The following is a 7,645-nucleotide window of genomic DNA, read 5'->3' as shown; positions in this document are numbered from 1 at the left end:
ACTCGGCTGCTAGTCGTCCTTTAATGCAGAATGTTAAGGTCCTAGCTCATGTCCAAGTCACCAAAGCCAGCTAAAAAGTCAATAATCGATACCTAAAACTTGAATTGGATTACTTCTTACTGGCTATTACATCAACTTAGATTCTTCATCTGTGTTCTACTATGGTGATATTAGTGTCTCCGCATACCGCAGCACGCGACATAGCTTTGCAGACGATAGGTACAAGCGTTCCTGAGAGAAGAGCGGCCAATGTGACAATCTGGCTTTAAGTCGATTCGATAACAAATGACGAAAACGGACGGATTTCTAAGGTTTTTATTACATATGAACACTTTTCACGCTCTCCCGTGCAACTCGGCTGCTAGTCCTCCTTTCATGCAGAATGTTAAGGTCCTAGCTCATGTCCAAGGCACCAAAGCCAGCTAAAAGGTCAATAATCGATAACTAAAACTTTAATTTTACTACTTCTTACTGGGTATTACATTAACTTAGAAGCTTGATCTGTGTTCTACTATGGTGCTTTTAGTGTCTCCGCATACCGCAGCACGCGACATAGCTTTGCAGACGATAAGTACAACCGTTTCAGAGAGAAGAGCGGCCAATGTGACGATCTGGCTTTAAGTCGATTCGATAACAAATGACGAAAACGGACGGATTTCTCAAGTTTTAACTACATATGAACACTTTTCACATTCTCCCGTGCAACTCAGCTGCTAGTCCTCCTTTCATGCAGAATCTTAAGGTCCTAGCTCATGTCCAAGGCACCAAAGCCAGCTAAAAGTTCCATATTCAATACCTAAAACTTGAATTGTACTACTTCTTACTGGCTATTACATCAACTTAGAAGCTTCATCTGTGTTCTATTATGGTGCTTTTAGTGTCTCAGCATACCGCAGCATGCGACATAGCTTTGCAGACGATAAGTACAACCGTTTTAGAGAGAAGAGCGGCCAATGTGTCGATCTGGCTTTAAGTCGATTCGATAACAAATGACGAAAACGGACGGATTTCTCAGGTTTTTACTACATATGAACACTTTTCACATTCTCCCGTGGAACTCGGCTGCTAGTCCTCCTTTCATGCAGAATCTTAAGGTCCTAGCTCATGTCCAAGGCACCAAAGCCAGCTAAAAAGTCAATAATCGATACCTAAAACTCGAATTGTACTACTTCTTACTGGATATTACATCAACTTAGAAGCTTCATCTGTGTTCTACTGTGGTGATTTTAGTGTCTCTGCATACCGCAGCACGCGACATAGCTGTGCAGATGATAAGTACAACCGTTTCAGAGAGAAGAGCGGCCAATGTGACGATCTGGCTTTAAGTCGATTCGATAACAAATGACGAAAACGGACGTATTTCTCAGGTTTTTACTACATTTGAACACTTTTCACATTTCCTGTGCAACTCGGCTGCTAGTCCTCCTTTCATGCAGAATCTTAAGGTCCTAGCTCATGTCCAAGGCACCAAAGCCAGCTAAAAAGTCAATAATCGATACCTAAAACTTCAATTGTACTACTTCTTACTGGCTATTACATCAACTTAGAAGCTTCATCTGTGTTCTAGTATGGTGCTTTTAGTGTCTCCGCATATCGCAGCACGCGACATAGCTTTGTAGACGATAAGTACAACCGTTTCAGAGAGAAGAGCGGCCAATGTGACGATCTTGCTTTAAGTAGATTCGATAACAAATGACGAAAGCTGACGGATTTCAAAGGTTTTTACTACTTATTAACACTTTTCTCATTCTCCCGTGCAACTCGGCTGCTAGTCCTCCTTCATGCAAAGTCTTAAGTTCCTAGCTCGTGTCCAAGGCACCAAAGAAGGTTAAAAAGTCAATAACAGATACCTAAAACTTGAATTTTACTACTTCTTACTGGCTATTACATCAACTTAGAAGCTTCATCTGTGTTCTACTATTGTGCTTTTAGTGTATCCGCATATCGCAGCACGCGACATAGCTTTGCAGACGATAAGTACAACCGTTTCAGTGAGAAGAGCGGAAAATGTGACGATCTGGCTTTAAGTCGATTCGATAACAAATGACGAAAACGGACGGATGTCTCAGGTTTTTACTGCATATGAACACTTTTCACATTCTCCCATGCAACTCGGCTGCTAGTCCTCCTTTCATGCACAATCGTAAGGTCCTAGCTCATGTCCAAGTCACCAAAGCCAGCTAAAAAGTCAATAATCGATAGCTAAAACTTGAATTGGATTACTTCTTACTGGCTATTACATCAACTTAGATGCTTCATCTGTGTTCTACTATGGTGATTTTAGTGTCTCCGCATACCGCAGCACGCGACATAGCTTTGCACACGAGAAGTACAACCGTTTCAGAGAGAAGAGCGGCCAATGTGACGATCTGGCTTTAAGTCGATTCGATAACAAATGACGAAAACGGACGGATTTCTTAGGTTTTTACTACATATGAACACTTTTCACATTCTCCCATGCAACTCGGCTGCTAGTCCTCCTCTCATGCAGAATCTTAAAGTCCTAGCTCATGTCCAAGGCACCAAAGCCAGCTAAAAAGTCAATAATCGATACCTAAAACTTGAATTGTACTACTTCTTACTGGCTATTACATCAACTTAGATGCTTCATCTGTGTTCTACTATGGTGATTTTAGTGTCTCCGCATACCGCAGCACGCGACATAGCTTTGCAGATGATAAGTACAAGCGTTTCAGAGAGAAGAGCGGCCAATGTGACGATCTTGCTTTAAGTCGATTCGATAACAAATGACGAAAACGGACGGATTTCTCAGGTTTTTACTACATATGAACACTTTTCACATTCTCCAGTGCAACTCGGCTGCTAGTCCTCCTTTCATGCAGAATCTTAAGGTCCTAGCTCATGTCCAAGGCACCAAAGCCAGCTAAAAAGTCAATAATCGATACCTAAAACTTGAATTCTACTACTTCTTACTGGCTATTACATCAACTTAGAAGCTTCATCTGTGTTCTACTATGGTGCTTTTACTCTCTCCACATACCGCAGCACGCGACATAGCTTTGCAGACGATAAGTACAACCGTTTCAGTGAGAAGAGCGGCCAATGTGACGATCTGGCTTTAAGTCGATTCGATAACTAATGACGGAAACGGACGGATTTCTAAGGTTTTTATTACATATGAACAGTTTTCACATTCTCCCGTGTAACTCGGCTGCTGGTCCTCCTTTCATGCAGAATGTTTAGGTCCTAGCTCATGTTCAAGGCACCAAAGCCAGCTAAAAAGTCAATAATCGATACCTAAAACTTGAATTGTACTACTTCTTACTGGCTATTACATCAACTTAGAAGCTTCATCTGTGTTCTACTATGGTGATTTTAGTGTCTCCGCATGCCGCAGCACGCGACATAGCTTTGCAGACGATAAGTACAACCGTTTCAGAGAGAAGAGCGGCCAATGTGACGATCTGGCTTTAAGTCGATTCGATAACAAATGACGAAAACGGACGGATGTCTCAGATTTTTACTAGATATGAACACTTTTCACATTCTCCCGTGCAACTGGGCTGCTAGTCCACCTTTTATGCAGAATCTTAAAGTATTAGCTCATGTCCAAGGCACCAAAGCCAGCTATAAAGTCAATAATCGATACCTAAAACTTGAATTGTACTACTTCTTACTGGCTATTACATCAACTTAGAAGCTTCATCTGTGTTCTACTATGGTGCTTTTCCTGTTTCCGCCTACGGCAACACGCGACATAGCTTTGCAGACGAGAAGTACAACCATTTCAGAGAGAAGAGCGGCCAATGTGACGATCTGGCTTTAAGTCGATTCGATAACAAATGACGAAAACGGACGGATTTCTCAGGTTTTTACTACATATGAACACTTTTTAACATTCACCCGTGCAACTCGGCTGCTAGTCCTCCTTTAATGCAGAATCTTAAGGTCCTAGCTCATGTCCAAGGCACCAAAGCCAGCTAAAAGGTCAATATTCAATACCTAAAACTTGAATTGGATTACTTCTTACTGGCTATTACATCAACTTAGAAGCTTCATCTGTGTTCTACTATGGTGATTTTAGTGTCTCCGCATACCGCAGTACGCGACATAGCTTTGTAGACGATAAGTACAACCGTTTCAGAGAGAAGAGCGGCCAATGTGACGATCTGGCTTTAAGTCGATTCGATAACAAATGACGAAAACGGACGGATTTCTTAGGTTTTTACTACATATGAACACTTTTCATATTCTCCCATGCAACTCGGCTGCTAGTCCTCCTTTCATGCAGAATCTTAAGGTCCTAGCTCATGTCCAAGGCACCAAAGCCAGCTAAAAAGTCAATAATCGATACCTAAAACTTGAATTGTACAACTTCTTACTGGCTATTACATCAACTTAGAAGCTTCATCTGTGTTCTACTATGGTGCTTTTAGTGTCTCCACATACCGCAGCACGCGACATAGCTTTGCAGACGGTAAGTACAACCGTTTCAGAGAGAAGAGCGGCCAATGTGACGATCTGGCTTTAAGTCGATTCGATAACAAATGACGAAAACGGACCGATTTCTAAGTTTATTACTACATATGAACACTTTTCACATTCTCCCGTGCATCTCGGCTGCTAGTCCTCCTTTCATGCAGAATCGTAAGGTCCTAGCTCATGTCCAAGGCACCAAACCCAGCTAAAAAGTCAATAATCGATACCTAAAACTTGAATTGTACTACTTCTTACTGGCTATTACATCAACTTAGAAGCTTCATCTGTGTTCTACTATACTCTCTCCACATACCGCAGCACGCGACATAGCTTTGCAGACGATAAGTACAACCGTTTCAGAGAGAAGAGCGGCCAATGTGACGATCTGGCTTTAAGTCGATTCGATAACAAATGACCAAAACGGACGGATGTCTCAGGTTTTTACTACATATGAACACTTTTCACATTCTCCCGTGCAACTGGGCTGCTAGTCCTCCTTTTATGCAGAATCCTAAAGTCCTAGCTCATGTCCAAAGCACCAAAGCCAGCTAAAAAGTCAATAATCGATACCTAAAACTTGAATTGTACTACTTCTTACTGGCTATTACATCAACTTAGAAGCTTCATCTGTGTTCTACTATGGTGCTTTTCATGTTTCCGCCTACGGCAACACGCGACATAGCTTTGCAGACGATAAGTACAACCGTTTCAGAGAGAAGAGCGGCCAATGTGACAAACAGGCCTTAAGTCGATTCGATAACAAATGACGAAAACGTACGGATTTCTCAGGTTTTTTCTACATATGAACACTTTTCACATTTTCCCCTGCAACTCGGCTGCTAGTCCTCCTTTTATGCATAATCTTAAAGTCCTAGCTCATGTCCAAGGCACCAAAGCCAGCTAAAAAGTCAATAATCGATACATAAAACTTGAATTGTACTACTTCTTACTGGCTATTACATCAACTTAGAAGCTTCATCTGTGTTCTACTATGGTGCTTTTCCTGTTTCCGCCTACGGCAACACGCGACATAGCTTTGCAGACGATAAGTACAACCGTTTCAGAGAGAAGAGCGGCCAATGTGACGATCTGGCTTTAAGTCGATTCGATAACAAATGACGAAAACGGACGGATGTCTCAGGTTTTTACTGCATATGAACACTTTTCACATTCTCCCGTGCAACTCGGCTGCTAGTCCTCCTTTCATGCAGAATCTTAAGGTCCTAGCTCATGTCCAATGCACCAAAGCCAGCTAAAAAGTCAATAATCGATACCTAAAACTTGAATTGGATTACTTCTTACTGGCTATTACATCAACTTAGATGCTTCATCTGTGTTCTACTATGGTGATTTTAGTGTCTCAGCATACCGCAGCACGCGACATAGCTTTGCAGACGATAAGTGCAACCGTTTCAGAGAGAAGAGCAGCCAATGTGATGAACTGGCTTTAAGTCGATTCGATAACAATTGACGAAAACGGACGGATTTGTCAGGTTTTTACTACATATGAACACTTTTCACATTCTCCCATGCAACTCGGCTGCTAGTCCTCCTTTAATGCAGAATCTTAAGGTCCTAGCTCATGTCCAAGGCACCAAAGCCAGCTAAAAAGTCAATAATCGATACTTAAAACTTGAATTGGATTACTTCTTACTGGCTATTACATCAACTTAGATGCTTCATCTGTGTTCTACTATGGTGATTTTAGTGTCTCCGCATACCGCAGCACGTGACATAGCTTTGCAGACGATAGGTACAAGCGTTTCAGAGAGAAGATCGCCCAATGTGACGATCTGGCTTTAAGTCGATTCGATAACAAATGACGAAAACGGACGTATTTCTCAGGTTTTTACTACATTTGAACACTTTTCACATTCTCCCATGCAATTCGGCTGCTAGTCCTCCTTTAATGCAGAATCGTAAGGTCCTAGCTCATGTCCAAGGCACCAAAGTCAGCTAAAAAGTCAATAATCGATACCTAAATCTTGAATTGTACTACTTCTTACTGGCTATTACATCAACGTAGATGCTTCATCTGTGTTCTACTATGGTACTTTTCCTGTTTCCGCCTACGGCAACACGCGACATACCTTTGAAGACGATAAGTACAACCGTTTCAGAGAGAAGAGCGGCCAATGTGACGATCTGGCTTTAAGTCGATTCGATAACAAATGACGAAAACGGACGGATTACTCAGGTTTTAACTACATATGAACACTTTTCACATTCTCCCGTGCAACTCGGCTGCTAGTCCTCCTTTCATGCAGAATCTTAAGGTCCTAGCTCATGTCCGAGGCACCAAAGCCAGCTAAGAAGTCAATAATCGATACCTAAAACTCGAATTGTACTACTTCTTACTGGATATTACATCAACTTAGAAGCGTCATCTGTGTTCTACTGTGGTGATTTTAGTGTCTCCGCATACCGCAGCACGCGACATAGCTTTGCAGACGATAAGTACAACCATTTCAGAGAAAAGAGCGGCCAATTTGACGATCTGGCTTTAAGTCGATTCGATAACAAATGACGAAAACGGACGGATGTCTCAGGTTTTTACTACATATGAACACTTTTCACATTCTCCCGTGCAACTGGGCTGCTAGTCCTCCTTTTATGCAGAATCTTAAAGTCCTAGCTCATGTCCAAAGCACCAAAGCCAGCTAAAAAGTCAATAATCGATACCTAAAACTTGAATTGTACTACTTCTTACTGGCTATTACATCAACTTAGAAGCTTCATCTGTGTTCTACTATGGTGCTTTTCATGTTTCCGCCTACGGCAACACGCGACATAGCTTTGCAGACGATAAGTACAACCGTTTCAGAGAGAAGAGCGGCCAATGTGACGAACAGGCCTTAAGTCGATTCGATAACAAATGACGAAAACGTACGGATTTCTCAGGTTTTTTCTACATATGAACACTTTTCACATTTTCCCCTGCAACTCGGCTGCTAGTCCTCCTTTTATGCATAATCTTAAAGTCCTAGCTCATGTCCAAGGCACCAAAGCCAGCTAAAAAGTCAATAATCGATACCTAAAAGTTGAATTGTACTACTTCTTACTGGCTATTACATCAACTTAGAAGCTTCATCTGTGTTCTACTATGGTGCTTTTCCTGTTTCCGCCTACGGCAACACGCGACATAGCTTTGCAGACGATAAGTAAAACCGTTTCAGAGAGAAGAGCGGCCAATGTGACGATCTGG

Source organism: Schistocerca gregaria, unplaced genomic scaffold (genome assembly GCF_023897955.1).
Source record: "Schistocerca gregaria isolate iqSchGreg1 unplaced genomic scaffold, iqSchGreg1.2 ptg000166l, whole genome shotgun sequence".
NCBI classification, from domain to species: domain Eukaryota; kingdom Metazoa; phylum Arthropoda; class Insecta; order Orthoptera; family Acrididae; genus Schistocerca; species Schistocerca gregaria.
Note: the sequence above shows the minus strand (reverse complement) of the source record.